Source organism: Bicyclus anynana, chromosome 15 (assembly GCF_947172395.1).
Source record: "Bicyclus anynana chromosome 15, ilBicAnyn1.1, whole genome shotgun sequence".
In the NCBI taxonomy this organism is placed as follows: domain Eukaryota; kingdom Metazoa; phylum Arthropoda; class Insecta; order Lepidoptera; family Nymphalidae; genus Bicyclus; species Bicyclus anynana.
Genome location: NC_069097.1, coordinates 13,171,270 through 13,186,264, shown reverse-complemented (window position 1 = coordinate 13,186,264; position 14,995 = coordinate 13,171,270). Strand labels below are relative to the sequence as shown.

Genomic DNA, 14,995 nt, shown 5'->3' with positions numbered 1-14,995 from the left:
TTGAAATAAGCGATACTTTACGAGCAAATGTGTTATAAAATATTTAATTAAATAAACCCCCATTACACAGGCAGTTAATAAATACTTTTATTTAAGTTATTCTTGAAGGAACTCTAAAATCGCTAAGCGATACACTGTCATGTTGGAAAAAAACAATTAACTACTAACTTCCATAGTTTAATTAACTAAGCACTTTTGTGTAACCGAATCGACGACGAAACAGATTTGTCATTAGGCGATGATAAATTACCGACTCAGAAATAGAGCATAATGTGTCACCGAGGGGCCTGATACAGTCGATCGATCAAAAGCTCAGACGAAACGACCATAAATCAATTAGTATGAAATTAATAGTTTAACGTGCCGGTGTATAAATATGGATAGAAATATTTACGACTTATCGTGATTATTACTTAATTTTTGAAAGAAAATGGCAAGGTTGTGTAGGGTATATTGCCGACACTAGTGAGTGTCTTAAAACAGGAGATTGAGATGGAGTTATTAGATTAATACGGAAAATTTATGGAGCAATTATTGCTCGGCAACACTTAAAGATCAAGCAATTAGTGGAGCAATATAAATAATACATTTAATAACATTTGTATTGTTTTAAATTTCCATAATCCATAATTAATTCCATAATTTATATAATATATTGATTAATATTGTGTACGCATATTACCAAATATCACTTCAGTCTTTCGTTGGTAGGTATAGGTGGCAAGTGTGTATGGTGGAGTATTGCCAGCAACTGTTGTGGAACTAAATTGTTGTCAAACTTACTGAGTTTCCTAATTTTTCTTATTTGATACATAAAACACCTCCTTCTTCTCTTCTCCTTCTGATCATTAATTCGATGTGGCACTACAAAAATCATTACGCATCACTAAGCAAGCATTTATGGGTAAAAAGGTGATAGAAATAGTTCGACCCAGTTCAATTTACACGAGGATATACCTTGTGAACAAATAAATATAATGAATGCAATGCAATCTTCGAATGCAAGACTTTGTCCTTGTATGTAACTCAAAATACTTAGTAGTACAAGTTGTGCCTTTTACAAGTTAAACTTAGTAAGCCTACCTTAGCTATGTGTATACTTACAAAACTATGTATCCACTACAATCACGATTACGCCCTTAGTGATTTACACTCCCAATGGAGTCGGGCATTAAAAGTACTTGACGGAATTAAACCCAAAGGCTTTCTTTCGGTGATAAATAAAACAGTGCGTCGCGTGATCGCTGGACGCGTTCTGTTGCCGAGCCATTCCGTTGTTCAGCCATTTAGATACTGTACAATTTATAGCGCAGTGGCATTCCGGGAGATTTACAGAACGATGACAATAATGTCACTGTTGGTGCGCAGTTCCATTGCTGTACATACACATTTCCAGTCTAACTTATAAGTTACACGGTAACTTTAATGTCGAGCACTTATATGAGACGAATATCTTCCGTCCGTGCAGGTGCCGGGTCCATCGCGTGGTAGAGAGAAAAACACCAAGCAAAGTCCAGGACTTGTGACTACTGGATGTAGGGTTAAGGAATTCCTTGATCGATCAACACTCTCCTTCTCTGCTCGTGTTGCAGATAATCGAGAAGTGGAGCAATATTGAGCAATTTCTGAAAGATTCGGATATTTTTAAACCAATATTTAATTGCTCTTTATGTTCCAAATTGCTCAATCTCGTCGACGATCATTGCCAAATACCAATAGTTATCCTATTGGGAAAGGAGATGAACACGATCCCATACAAGCTTGGGCCTGACCTGAACAAGATCGAAACATGCTTCATTTTGAAGGCTCAGATAATTACTACTAATAAATAAAAGTCATATTGGTGCAGCACTTGGGGATTTTGTTTTATTTAATATTTTAGATTTTGTAGGTTAAGTGAAAAGTAAAGTAAGTAAAAGTAAAGTAAAAAAGTAAGTAAAAAATACTTTCTGTATGTTTTTTTTACTTGATAGATGTGTTTCCATGAATATAATATGAAATAAAAGCGTTTTTATTACTATTTATTAGTTTTATACTATTAACATAACTATTATCCAAACAAGGAGCCGGTAGCATCATGTTTTCACTTCTATGTCTTTCATACCGTACCACATAATGGACATGATGTAGGTGCAACAACCCATAGTTATTTTGCAGACTTTGCAGTTACAGTAATATAAAATGAAATAACTTTAAAGTAAACAAACGAAGGGTCAAATAAAATAATCCACAAAACTATCAATATGCGTAACCGCTGCTTACGAGACTATAAGTAGGAGTTATCAAACACAACACATGATGTCGCTAGTAGTTAGTACCACAGACAGATCGCCACTCATATTTTTTTCTTTGTCGGTTTTAGGTTTGGGGTTCTAGCTTTTTGAGCATAAATAAAATTATACGGTGGTATGAATACAATTTAACAAATCACGTGTCTTAAACGATGAGAAATTTCTCAATTCTCTACGTGTGTGAAGTCTGCCTATCCGCATTTGGCCAGCGTAATGGAAAGGAGACTCGTGCTCAACAGTGAGCCGAAGATGGATTGTCAATGATGATCCATTTAACACATGAGAATTTACAGTATTTACAGAATTTACAACAGTAAATGGAATCTTTTCTTCTATTTCGCAGTAGAATCTTTTGACGCTCGACCAGCTCCACTCCTCGCCGTGACGTGTCATCACAATGGAACCACTCCCTGCAACAATAAAGCTCGTTGACAATAATATCACTTACTCAGTGCTCAGGATAAGCGGCTTGTTTATAGAAATGTTAAACTTCGAGTAAGAACATAGAATACAAGAATAAGGTAATAAGAATAGACTGAAACACTTGGCAGCTAAATATTGTTTTAAAACAAAATAATAATATTTATAAAAGAAAAAAGATTAAAACTGTCCTCTTTCTTGTACTAGAAACGGACATAAGTTAAAGAGGTAGGTATATCAGCTTAACTTCTATAAAACGTTACAAAAAACTTTCGTAGAGTTGAGTAGGTACTCTTTACCATATTTACAAAATAGGTCCATAAATACCTATCAATGCATAAGTTTGAACAATGTGTTAAAAGAACGACAATTTAGTGTCGGCACTTCTCAGCCGAACCAACACCGGTGAACCGAATCGGGTATTAGTATATAGTATTTATTTGTGAGGAGATCCGCAGAAGAACCAAAGTCACCGACATAGCTCAACGAGTTGCGAAGCTGAAGTGGCAATGGGCGGGGCACATAGTGCGAAGAGCCGATGGACGTTGGGGTCCCAAAGTGCTGGAATGGCGACCCCGCACTAGTAAGCGCAGTGTTGGCCGACCCCCCACCAGGTGGACTGACGACATCAAGCGAGTCGCAGGGATTCGCTGGATGCAGGTGGCTCAGTATCGTGATGTTTGGAAGTCCCTACAAAAGGCCTATGTCCTGCAGTGGACGTCCATCGGCTGATATGATGATGATGATGATGTTTTATTTGTAGTAGTAGTAGTACATGCAAATCAACCAAAGTTCAAAGGCAATAATAGTTTAGTATAAACTTATACTTTTCCATGTACCTAAGCACGCTTCCATCTTAAACTGCATCATCACTTATAACATCATAGTTTGCAGTCAATGTCTAACTTGTCATGGAATAAAAAATAACCCTATAATTGATACCCCCTACCATAACATAATTGCCCCCTCCCAAACTACTGGCTGGCAACGGCCTCGTTTATTGGTTACCCATCAAAAATACCTTTGGTCTCTAGCGGTATGTACCTACTCGTAATACCTACTAGCTCATGTGTCCAAGTTGAGGCGCCTTAGAACATGCTTTAAAACTAAAGTAGCAATGGACAGGACATGTTACTCGTTTGAGGGACGTCAGGTTTACAATCACTAAATGGCTATGTCCGCAAGGAAAAAGGAGAGTTGGTTGATCTCAAAAATGCTGGACTGATGACATTGCTCAAATAGCAGGGAAGAAGTGAATGAAGGCGGGACGGGACTGGAGCAGGCCTTTACCCTAACACAGGAGTATATTTCAAGGAATAGTAACTAATACTCTTAACATAAATTTAAGAAAAATAATATTAAGAGTGTGCAATATGTAATTTGGTGGTTACAAATGGTTCTGGATCTCAGATTCTGGAAAAGTTAGGAGCCTGATATTTGGGTAAATGATATTTCGAAGCGTTAGCTTCGTTATGACTATTCAAAATACACAATTTGTAAAACTTTTTTCGATAGTTTATTTTTTTGAAAAATACATGTTTTGCTCACATTTTGCTTTCAATCTCAGGAAAAGCAAACTTATTTTCTTAAATTTTTGTTTTGTATAGAAAATTAGGTATATATCATGAACATGGCCATTTTGTTTTTCGTTATGTTGTTTAATTTACTTGCAATTAGGTAAAAATGGTTTTGGCGCTCAAAAAATTAGCGTCGCGCGTCAACCGTTCCGTGCTTTTCACTCACGTGAAAGTCATAATTTGGCGTCTCGTTTGCGCTTCGAATTTTACCCATATCGTACCGACGCGCTGCGCGCTCTTAAGGCGATGATGATCAAGTGTCATACAACCAAGCATCTTCTATACTTATTTAGTACTCCGAGAGTTACAAGTGAAGTGCAGTGAGTGTTTGAGCGAGGTAATGTTCTCTCAAACAGGTAGGTCCAGTACCTATTTGATTGTGATCAGTTGAATTATGCTATGCTTGTGTTTTATTAATGTGCAAAATACATAACACAGATTTGCATCGCGGTGTGTTTATTAACTGCCGCGTTGGCCCAGTTAATCAATGCTTGGATTAAGAAGTCCTGGGTACGACTCTTAGCTCGGGTTTTACATTGAGTATTTATTTCTCCATTTTTTTTTCATTTATTTCGCTAATGAAGTTCTCAGAGCAGCCCGGAGTTTGTAAGTTGGTGTTGTTGGACTTTCCATACAAACTTTCAACCCCCTATTTCACCATTTTTTTATCGCTGGGAAATGCTTTTACGCATCCGATCGTATAAAGATTGGCAGGCAAAACTGGCATAGCATTCTACGGCCGAGTATGTGGGACTCACTGAGAACCAAAATATCCGCTAAAACCCAGCGGAGCCACCTGCGTCCTATTGGGATGCGAAAGGATCGCGAAAGCAGGCACTTTCGAACCCCTATTTCACCACCTTCAATTTGTATTTTCGCAATAATAAGTATTATATGACCTTAAGATAAATAAGATAAATATACTTTATTTGCACACCACAAAGACAAAAACAAGTGAAATAAAAAACAAATTAGGAAGAGATCAGCATACAAAAGGCGGCCTTATCGCTAAGTAGCGATTTCTTCCAGGCAACCTTCGGTTTAGGAAAACTTAAGGACATCAGCAGGTGGCGTAAAACAAAAATAACCATAGTATTAGTAATACACATACATACAAATAATTTACATCCTAATACATAAACAATATTACACAAATACCTACAATATTGAATAAAATACATATCAAAACCTTCTACGTAGACCTTCTACGTAGTATAAACCCAAATCATGCCAAACTTCATTTGAATTCATATAGTAGTTTGGGAGTGATGGATTTTTATAAGTATTCTTATCCTATTAGTGTCTTTAAATATAAGAAACAATTGGATATTCTTAATGAAACAAGCAATATTAAATTGTTGATTAACTTGAATTAAAGGGGTTGGGGCATAAAAAAAAAACAATACACCAACAAACAACCTGGCAACAACCATAATCTACGTGCTTGAACAGTTCTTGTACGTACTATCAATTACAATTAAATTCTCCAGTCTTTCGAAAATGGAACATCTATAACAATGTAATGTCCACTGAGAAACACGTAGGCAGATATGACATTGTATTACGTTTCAAAGTTGTCTGAAATTAATAGGCATACATAAGCATGGGCACTTTTACGACGCCGATGACACTTTTAATAGTGACACTTATACACCAAACGTGAAATATATACCGGGTTTATCATGTGAATACCAATAAACGCCCACGTCAAAGTTTTATGAGAGTATTGTGGTGTCAAAATAAATTGTATAATCCGATCCTACGGCCGGTGGGCGGGGTCCAGATGACGTAGACCCATTACTGTCTTTAGGGCATAGGAAATGGCCGATATTTAGTTTCTTATCTATGAAATGTTATGGTACTAAAGGTCCATAATGACGATGTGAATACGTTAAGTAAATGTGAAATGATTGTGTAATGCGTCAAGAAAGTTAATGATGTTTATTCGATTTGTGTTTACTTGTAAATAAACTTTATGAAGCGTATAATATGCAAAGCTATCGTTTGTGTTCTGTTCTGCTACTTTATCGTCTCGTCTTTAATTAAATTAAGAACAATTCGAGCATCATTTCGAGTTTGATGTCGTTGCTATTATTACTGGTCACATAGTTTGTACAAAGGGGATATTACAGAGATGAGGTTAGGAACCAAAGTTTAGTTGGTTGGTTATTCATTAATTCGAATCGCACTTGATTAAAAAAGCCAGACAAAGAGGTTACTAATTAGGTATGTACTTAAGGCTCATGAATAAGGTAGGTATTAGGTATATAAAGCTTTCAAATGAAAGTAAGCGGTAGAATTGTCCGAATCGGAAACTTCCTAAGTACCGACTTTTCGGAATCGGAATCTTAGCTGTGAACAATTCAATAATTAAAATGTTGTTGCTTGGTAACAACCATATAACTCGTGCATATATTTATGGCCAAAGAGTGCCTTATATTAAAAATAATTATAGGTAGGTATATTATTTATTGAGAGCAAATTACACAATTAGTATATTCCTTATCAAAGAGTACAAGGGCCTTACCTTAGGGGTCAAAATAATGACAGACCTTAATTCGTACAATTATCAATGGTCAAATACCTTGTAAAAACAGCTTCTCGTAAGTGTGTTGCTTATCTACAATAGATACTAGTCATGCATTTAAGTGGCCAGTGTTTGTAAATTCGTAGAGTCTTCTCTTAAGCGTGTTGCTCGCCGACAATGATAGACAAGTCAATGCAACAGTTTCGCAATGCTGCCCATTGTTCTGGAAATCACTAAATCTGGATCGATAGCAACACCACTCTCCACGCTTGCAGATTGTTATCGCTATCATGATAGAAGCGTGAGGTAATATGACAAGTATCTACCTACTAACTTCCACATCTATTGTTATAGGCCCTTTTCAATTATTAGGTACAGTTTTTCACAAATCCCACGGGAAACATGAATTTTTCCGGGATGAAAAGTAGCCTGTGTTAATCCAGAGTGAAATCAATTTCCATTCCAAATATCAGCCAAATCATCAGAGGAACAAACATACAAACACACAAACTTTCTCCTTTAAAATATTAGTGTGATACCTGTGCGAAGCCGGAGCGGGCCGCTAGTTATACATATAAACCTCCCTCTTCAACCACTCTATCTATTTAAAAAACCGTATCAAAATAAATTGCGTAGTTTTAAAGATTTAAGCATATATAGAGATATAGATACAGAGAAAGCGACTATTTGTTACTTTATCTATGAGAAGAGAAGTGGAGTGTAGACCCACCACGCTGTTCCAATGCAGGTTGGCCAGCTTATGTTTGACTCTCTGATGATCATTATTTTTCTACACTTCTACACTTCGGTGTGTCTGTACAAATTATCCCCCGAAAGTCCGATAAGGTTTTTTAAATCATATTTCCTTTATTTAGTAATTTTGTTCTTGCCATGAATGGATAAATGATTTATCTATCCGTGGATTGATTCTATCATTCTCGTGGAGTAGCTCTTTCATTGCCGTGAACGCATGTTTCATTGCCGTGGCACGAATTTTTCAACTTTTTATATCTCGTTACTTTTCTCAGTTATCTGCTAGATATTAAGCGAGAATACCTAAATAATTAAAAACATTTTTTTAACTTAAAATCCACGGAAATGAAGATTTTGATGGACCTGTTGAAATTCACCAGAATATCACAAAGTTAATGATCAGTATAGAGTAAAACACAAACCGGCCAACCTGCTTCTTCAACCTAAAGTGGAATAGCATGGTGGATCTAAACTCCATAACCTAAAGAGAGACCATCTTGCTCATGAATAAATATTTTGTTCCTGAGCTCCAAGAAGGTGTTGCGTGGCGTGTTAACAGTATGTTCACATCTTAAACTGTCAACATCCCGCAACATTTTATGACATCGCAGACAGTAATGGTACAACGATGAAACACTGCGCCTGCGCAATCAGCGATCTCCACCCTTAGTAAGAGATTTACACGGCTATCAATATAATATTATCAGCATAAAATAACCCTTAAGGTACTTTAATTAAAGTTGCAAATCGTTTGCTATTGATTTTTAATTTACACTCGTACCGGTAGAAGCGCAGTTTGGAAAGTGTAGAATAATAAATTGGATTTAAAATTCTATGTATTTATTCGATTTATTCAAATCATAGAGTCTGTTATTGTAGACAGTATATTACTAATCTGACCACGGTTTTTTTTTAAATACTAAACTTTTCCAATTTTAATCAAAGTTTCAGTAAAAATTCTCATACCTGGCCCTGTAGCGGGTCTTTAAAATAGGCCTATAATAATGAAAGTTTAGTCTGATTCGCCGGACTCGTTGGTCTGTGGCCGAGTTACACATCATTTCTCTTTCTATGAACGCTAACGCTAACAAAAATGTATGGGAAATGAAATATGTCACATTGATAGGTTGACCTTTCGATAACGAATGACATAAAGTTTGTAGAAGGCAATTTTTCACGACCTCTCTGGCGCAGTTATTAGGATTGCTGTGGATCTTAACAGAGAGTTCCTGGGTTCGATTCCTAGCTCGGGTCAGTTTAGGATTTTATACTTCTAAATAGGCGTATGGCTGGTCTGGTGGTAGGCAGTGGTCGTGGCTAGTTACCACTTTACCGACAAAGACGTACCGCCAAGAGTTTCAGCGTTCCGATATGATGCCATGTAGAAACCGTCAGGGTATAAGTAGAATACACATCCAAGTAAGTACGCTTACATCTGCTACATCGTCACTTATTATCAGTGAGATATCAGGCTAACTTATCATTGAATAAAAAATAATATGTGTAACTTGGCCTGTACCCATGTGGCAAGTCGATTCTCTATTTACAAACGCTAACGCTTCGAAAACTAAAAAAATGTATGTCAAACTGTAATGAAAAGTCCGATCAATTACTTGGTCACAAGACCTGACGAAAACGAACATTACTATACATTTTTTAATTTTCGAAGCGTTTACGATTATAGAAAGAGATTCGACGTTCCATATGGCTGCAGGTTCTTGTCATTATTGTGTAGGAGAAACCGCCAAAGTTCCATAAAACATCGTTGCCTCCCGTAAAGCGACAATTCCCTCGAAGCGAGGCGTCTAAGTGGCGGCTTTCTCACGGAGATGCTGAAACCTAATCCTCAATTAAACACCTTGGCTGCGCCGGCGCACGATACAGACCCCTGCTGCGCCATCACATTATAACTCTTGGGCTTTTTCAGCCATATACGTATTATGAGGTTGTTAGATTGTTTCATCTAATAATGTTAAGCTAAATGCCTCGTTAGTCCTGTGGTTTGCCTATGTGGATTCCGATTTGAGATTCATCATTATTTGTGACGGCCTCCGCGGCGCAGCGGTATGCGCCGTGGATTTACAAGACGGTGATTAAAAGGGGGGGGGGGGGGGGGACTGGGTCGATTGAGATTTTTTTAAATGATCCCGGTCTGGCTGATGGGAGGCTTTGGCCGTGGCTAGTTACCACTCTAACAACAAAGACCTAGCACCTAGCGATTTAGCGTTTCCGTCGTGTATAAACCAAAGGGGTGTGGATTTTCATCCTCCTCCTAGCAAGTTAGCCCGCTTCCATCTTAGATTGTATCATCACTTACTATCAGGTGAGATTGTAGTCAAGGGCTACCTTGTAAAGAATAAAAAAATATCTCCCTATTTAAACGGCCCCCTGCAGGGCCAAGTATACCTTCTGCCTTTTAGGACTTTAAACCAAGCTAAAATGCCAATTGCCGATTTGCGGGCGGGAATAAGGTGATAATTTAACTTTTTAAGTCAGGTGTTAATAATAGTGAGCTAAAAATTTATTTCAAAACTTCCGTTTGACCATTAGATGGCTTTTTTACCTCCAATTATTGCACTTTCCGTAAAAAAAACATGAAAAAACGGTACTTGTTACGGGTGAAAAAGTGAACCACGTAAAAAGCAAAGGTTATCCACATTGTGATACTATTATATCGCTCCATAAACGTACAGTCATATAAAAGCTTGTATGAAAGAGTAATAACAGGCGTTGTAGCACCTTGTAAGGGCTTTAGCTAATTGCTGTACTGTTAGCTTGAATACAACCGCATTTTAGAAACTTTTAATGACCTAAGTGAATGTCAAACCAAAGTATCCAGGTTTTTTTTACAATTCTATGGTACAGTTGGCAATGCCTTGCCTTATAAAAGAATTCCTGGTATCATAAACTTAAGTGACGTCATGGTAACTCAAGTCCAAACCGCCAAGTGATTTAGCGATTTAGATTTGAGTGAATCATGACGTTTGGAAGTTCTTGGGACATGCCTATGTCTAGCATAATGATAATGATTATGATGATGATGATGATGATGATAATAAGGATTTACAAGGAACTCCATAATAGTCAAATATAAGAGTTACAGGCCTATACTAATGACAGCATGCCTGTGTGGAATCAGCATCACCTACTGTGTTGCGAGTTATTAAAAAACCTTTATTCTCATCATCATCATCATAATCGTCATGATTATCAATCGGTGGACGTCCACTGTTGTTCTTGAGTCTGTTCTAAGGACTTCCGAACGCCCTGAGTTACTCATATACTCGTACTTCCTAATACATGTATCAGATAGATACACGTTCTAGTGCGGGCTTGCCATTTCAGCATTGGGACCCCAACGTCCATCGGCTCTTCAAACTATTGCCACTTCAACTTCGCGACTCGTTGAGTTATGTCGGTGACTTTGATTCTTCTGCGGATCTCCTCATTTCTGATTCGATCACGCAGAGATACTCCTTACATAGCTCGTTCCATCGCCCGCTGCGTCATATGATACGAGGTCATATTAAAACTCTATTATTCTTCTCATCAAGTGGTATGTGTCAACAGTATAACATCGCGTCCACTAAAAGAGTGCATTTAATAGCCCATTCGTCATGTAGAACGCAAAGGGTAAATCTGTAGGATCCGGCCGGAACCGGCGCGTGAGAACAGATCGTGTACACAGCGCTGTGTCCACAGCTTTGCTGACATGGGACAAGTTACGGAGAATAGCGACGAATAGTTAAATTAAAAATTAAGATGGCGTTTACTATGATTCGGAGATTAATAACCGTTGAAAACATTTTTATTTATTTCATCCGGAACGCTAAATCGTTTGACGACACGTCTTTGCCGGTCTTAATAATAGGGTCGTTTTTACCCTTTGGGTACGAAACCGTAAAAATGACGAATTATTTTTCGTAATGTCTTTGTAATGTTAAACTCATAAAAAAAATTAAATAAATTTTTCAATGATTCAATTTTTTTTTAATTCAACCCCTAAAGTGGTGAAATATGGTATGGCTTGAAAGTTTCCATTTATTTCCATGCGGACGAAGTCGCGGGCGTCCGCTAATATGTCTTTATATATGAATTTGCTATAATTATGTCTTTTTTTAAAAGTTAAAATTCATTTATTTCAATAAAACTTAATTTACAAGCACTTTTGAAACGTCAGATTACATTATGAGACAATGGTTAGGTATAATTAAAGTCAAGTTCAGATCAACCGAGAAGAAAATCTTTTTTTTTTAAGGAGATGGTCCAAAATTGTATGGAGCCCAGGATCAGTCATTGTACCCTGGTGAAAATAAAAGAAAATATTTTTTTAAAACTATTTTTGGTTATACAAATTTACGAATTTAATTGATTAAGATTGTAATAAAATGCTTGTATTTTTTAAATTTTAATGATACGGGGTACAAGAGTGGTGAGCCGTGAAAGCCCAGTGGATATAACCTCTGCTTCCGATTCCGGAGGGTGTGGGTTCGAATCCGGTCCGGGACATGCACCTCCAACTTTTCAGTTGTGTGCATTTTAAGAAATTAAATATCACGTGTCTCAAACGGTGAAGGAAAACATCGTGAGGAAACCTGCATACCAGAGAATTTTCTTAATTCTCTGGTATGCAGGGCCAGCGTGGTGGACTATTGGCCAAACCCCTCTCATTCTGAGAGGAGATTCGAGTTCAGCAATGTGCCGAATATTGTTTGATAATGATGATGACAAGAGTGGACTTGAAATGTCCATGAGAGATGGTCCCATCTCCTTTGATTTTATAATCGCTGTCGCTTGTAGGAGACACCGCGCGACAGCCTGTCGGTCACACCGAAGGCTCGACAAGGTCGTCGTCCTGTTTTCCGGCTCCGTCAGCAAACACCCGCCGCAAATATTATGAAACAGGTCACTTCGTACCTGTTGTGAGCTAACGACTCCACTATTTTTAGTGCAAACATATTTCTCTCAATTCTATGGGTTTACCAAGAATCAGTGACATGTATAGACTGCAGTTAGGTTTCATAAAACCAGCGCACAAAAGTGGAATAGGCGGGAAGCAATTATTTTACAAGTTTGAACATAATCTTCCGTCTAATCTGTGAGCCGAGCGATTGACAGTGATCAGAGTCTATGGACCGTAGGTACATTATATTTCGTTCATAATCATCATCATCATTAACAAGCCATATTCGGCTCACTGTTGGGCACGAGTCTCCTCTCAGTATGAAAGGGGTTAGTCGACAAAGGTGGCCCAATGCGGATCGGCAAGAAAACTCTCAGGTTGGTATGCAGTTTTCTTCATAATGTTTTCCTTAGCCGTTTGAGAAACGTGTTATTTAATGTCGATGTCAATAATATATTGAGGACATTTTATGTATTAGGCTGGTTTTAGAGTTACGCTGACCGGACGCTGTCAGCTCAGCGCGTAGCGCGCCGAACACCGCACGCGCTGATAGCTACGTGTTATTCTAAAACGCTCCCTAGGAGCTCATACATTTCGTTTGTCAGCGCCGACAGTCAGCGTCTTGTCAGCGTGACTCTAAAACCAGCCTTAGGTGTTAATGAAAATGTTCCAAGAGCAGAAATTTGGGATTCCAAGGTGCTGGATTGGCTCCACACCGGAAAGCGCAAATATCGACCTAAACGCAATGTTCGTCCGGCGACATTACGCCGGTTACAGGGAGACGAAAAATCTGGTAGAGAATTTTGGCAACGCCGGTTTCAACAACTGCTGTTTTAACAGAGAATACTTACTCAAAAATGCAGTCAGTTAAAGAAAAATTCAACTCAATCGGTTACAGAATATTGGAACTACTAACTACAACTAAACAAACAAAGGTATTTCAAACTGGCACGCGCCAACAATTTCAATCCGCGATATTTCCTATAGTTTTACCTATAATAGTATACTGGCGTATGAAATCAAGTCCATCCAGATTGCAGCCCACGGTAAATCTATTCAAATCGATTAGCCCGCGCGCCAGTGGTCTCACCGATCGCGATAGAGACGTAATGACAGTATTCAAACCCAGTAGCGGGGATTGACAGACCCGGACAGTTGCCCGCCGTCACGCCGCCCCATTGTATGCTAATGCGCCGATACGCATGTCTAGGAAACCTAGCATATAGAGGCTCGCACACTGAGTGAATTCATCGGTAATGTCACTTGCGTTGGTCTAGCTTTTTTTAAACGTTTTATAGGGTGATGATTATGTCTATTGGAAAGGAATGTTTAGGTCTATCTGCTTTTTTGGTAAATTTGTGGTGTTGCTTACTTGTGTCTCGGACTCAGTTGTTATAATTTAGCCATTCCGTGTTGGAGAAGCGTTGTAGGTCTAAGCTCCAAATCCCCTATCCTAAATACAAGGAGAGAGCATGTCTAGACCATCAGTTGGTCAGGTCGGTCGTACCGATCACGATAGAGAAGTAATGACAGTATTCAAACCCAGTAGCGGGGATTGACAGACCCGGACAGTTGCCCGCCGTCACGCTGTCCCATTGTATGCTAATGCGCCGATACGCATGTCTAGGAAACCTAGCATATAGAGGCTCGCACACTGAGAATGCATCTGTGACTTGCGTTAGTCTAGCTTTATACAATGTATTTTAGATTTACATTTTCTCTGTTTCTCATGATGCATCTTGTCTGATGAAAGGGAATTCATGATATATCATGGCTGATGAAAAGGAATGATCGAGTATGACAACTTCGTTAGTTCTGTAGCCGTTCTATGTTGCTTTTTTTTCAATCAAGGACGAAAAGAATTCCTACGGATTTCTGCCATTTCTTGAGCACCTCTTCGCATTTCTTCATGTTGACTTCCCGTTTTTTTCTTTCGCTCTTTCATTGTGGCTTGATCATCTTATCTGATGAAATCTAAATGTTTCAAATGTTTTATCCAATTACGAGAAAGAGGTGAATCGCCGGCTGGGCTACATTCGGGAAACTTCTCGACATCTTTTCGTCCGAAATTCCTCAGTGCTTCAAGTCAAAAGTCTTCGAATAGTGCGTGTTGCCAGTGATGACCTATGGTTCAGAGACTTGGTCGCTAACTATGAGCCTCATAAAAATGGTTAGAGTCACGCAGCGGGCGATGAAGGAGTATCTCTTCTTGATCGATTCAGAAATGAAGAGATCCGCAGAGGAAGCAAAGTCACCGACATAGCTCAACAAGTCGCGAAGCTGAAGTGGCAATAGTTGGAAGAGCCGATGGACGTTGGGGTCCCAATGTGTTGGAATGGTGACCTCGCACTAGAAAGTGCAGTGTTGGTCGACCACCCACCATCTGACGACATCAAGCGAGTTGCAAGGATTCGCTGGATGTAGGCGGCTCAAGATCGTGATATTTGGAAGTCCCTGCAAAAGGCCTATGTCCTGCAGTGGACGTCCATCGGCTGATATGATGATGATTAATGTGTTAACAATG

General features: G+C 38.6%; 1 long non-coding RNA gene across 1 annotated transcript in view; it reads right to left on the bottom strand.

Annotated features, from left to right (window-relative positions):
* Positions 1 to 1,429: 1,429 nt before the first annotated feature.
* The window catches only part of LOC128198794 (uncharacterized), a 144,867-nt gene continuing 131,301 nt past the window's right edge, over positions 1,430 to 14,995 (bottom strand). Inside the window, exon 5 of the long non-coding RNA XR_008251496.1 lies at positions 1,430 to 2,701. This is a non-coding gene — a long non-coding RNA (uncharacterized LOC128198794). The remainder of the gene's footprint in view (positions 2,702 to 14,995) is intronic.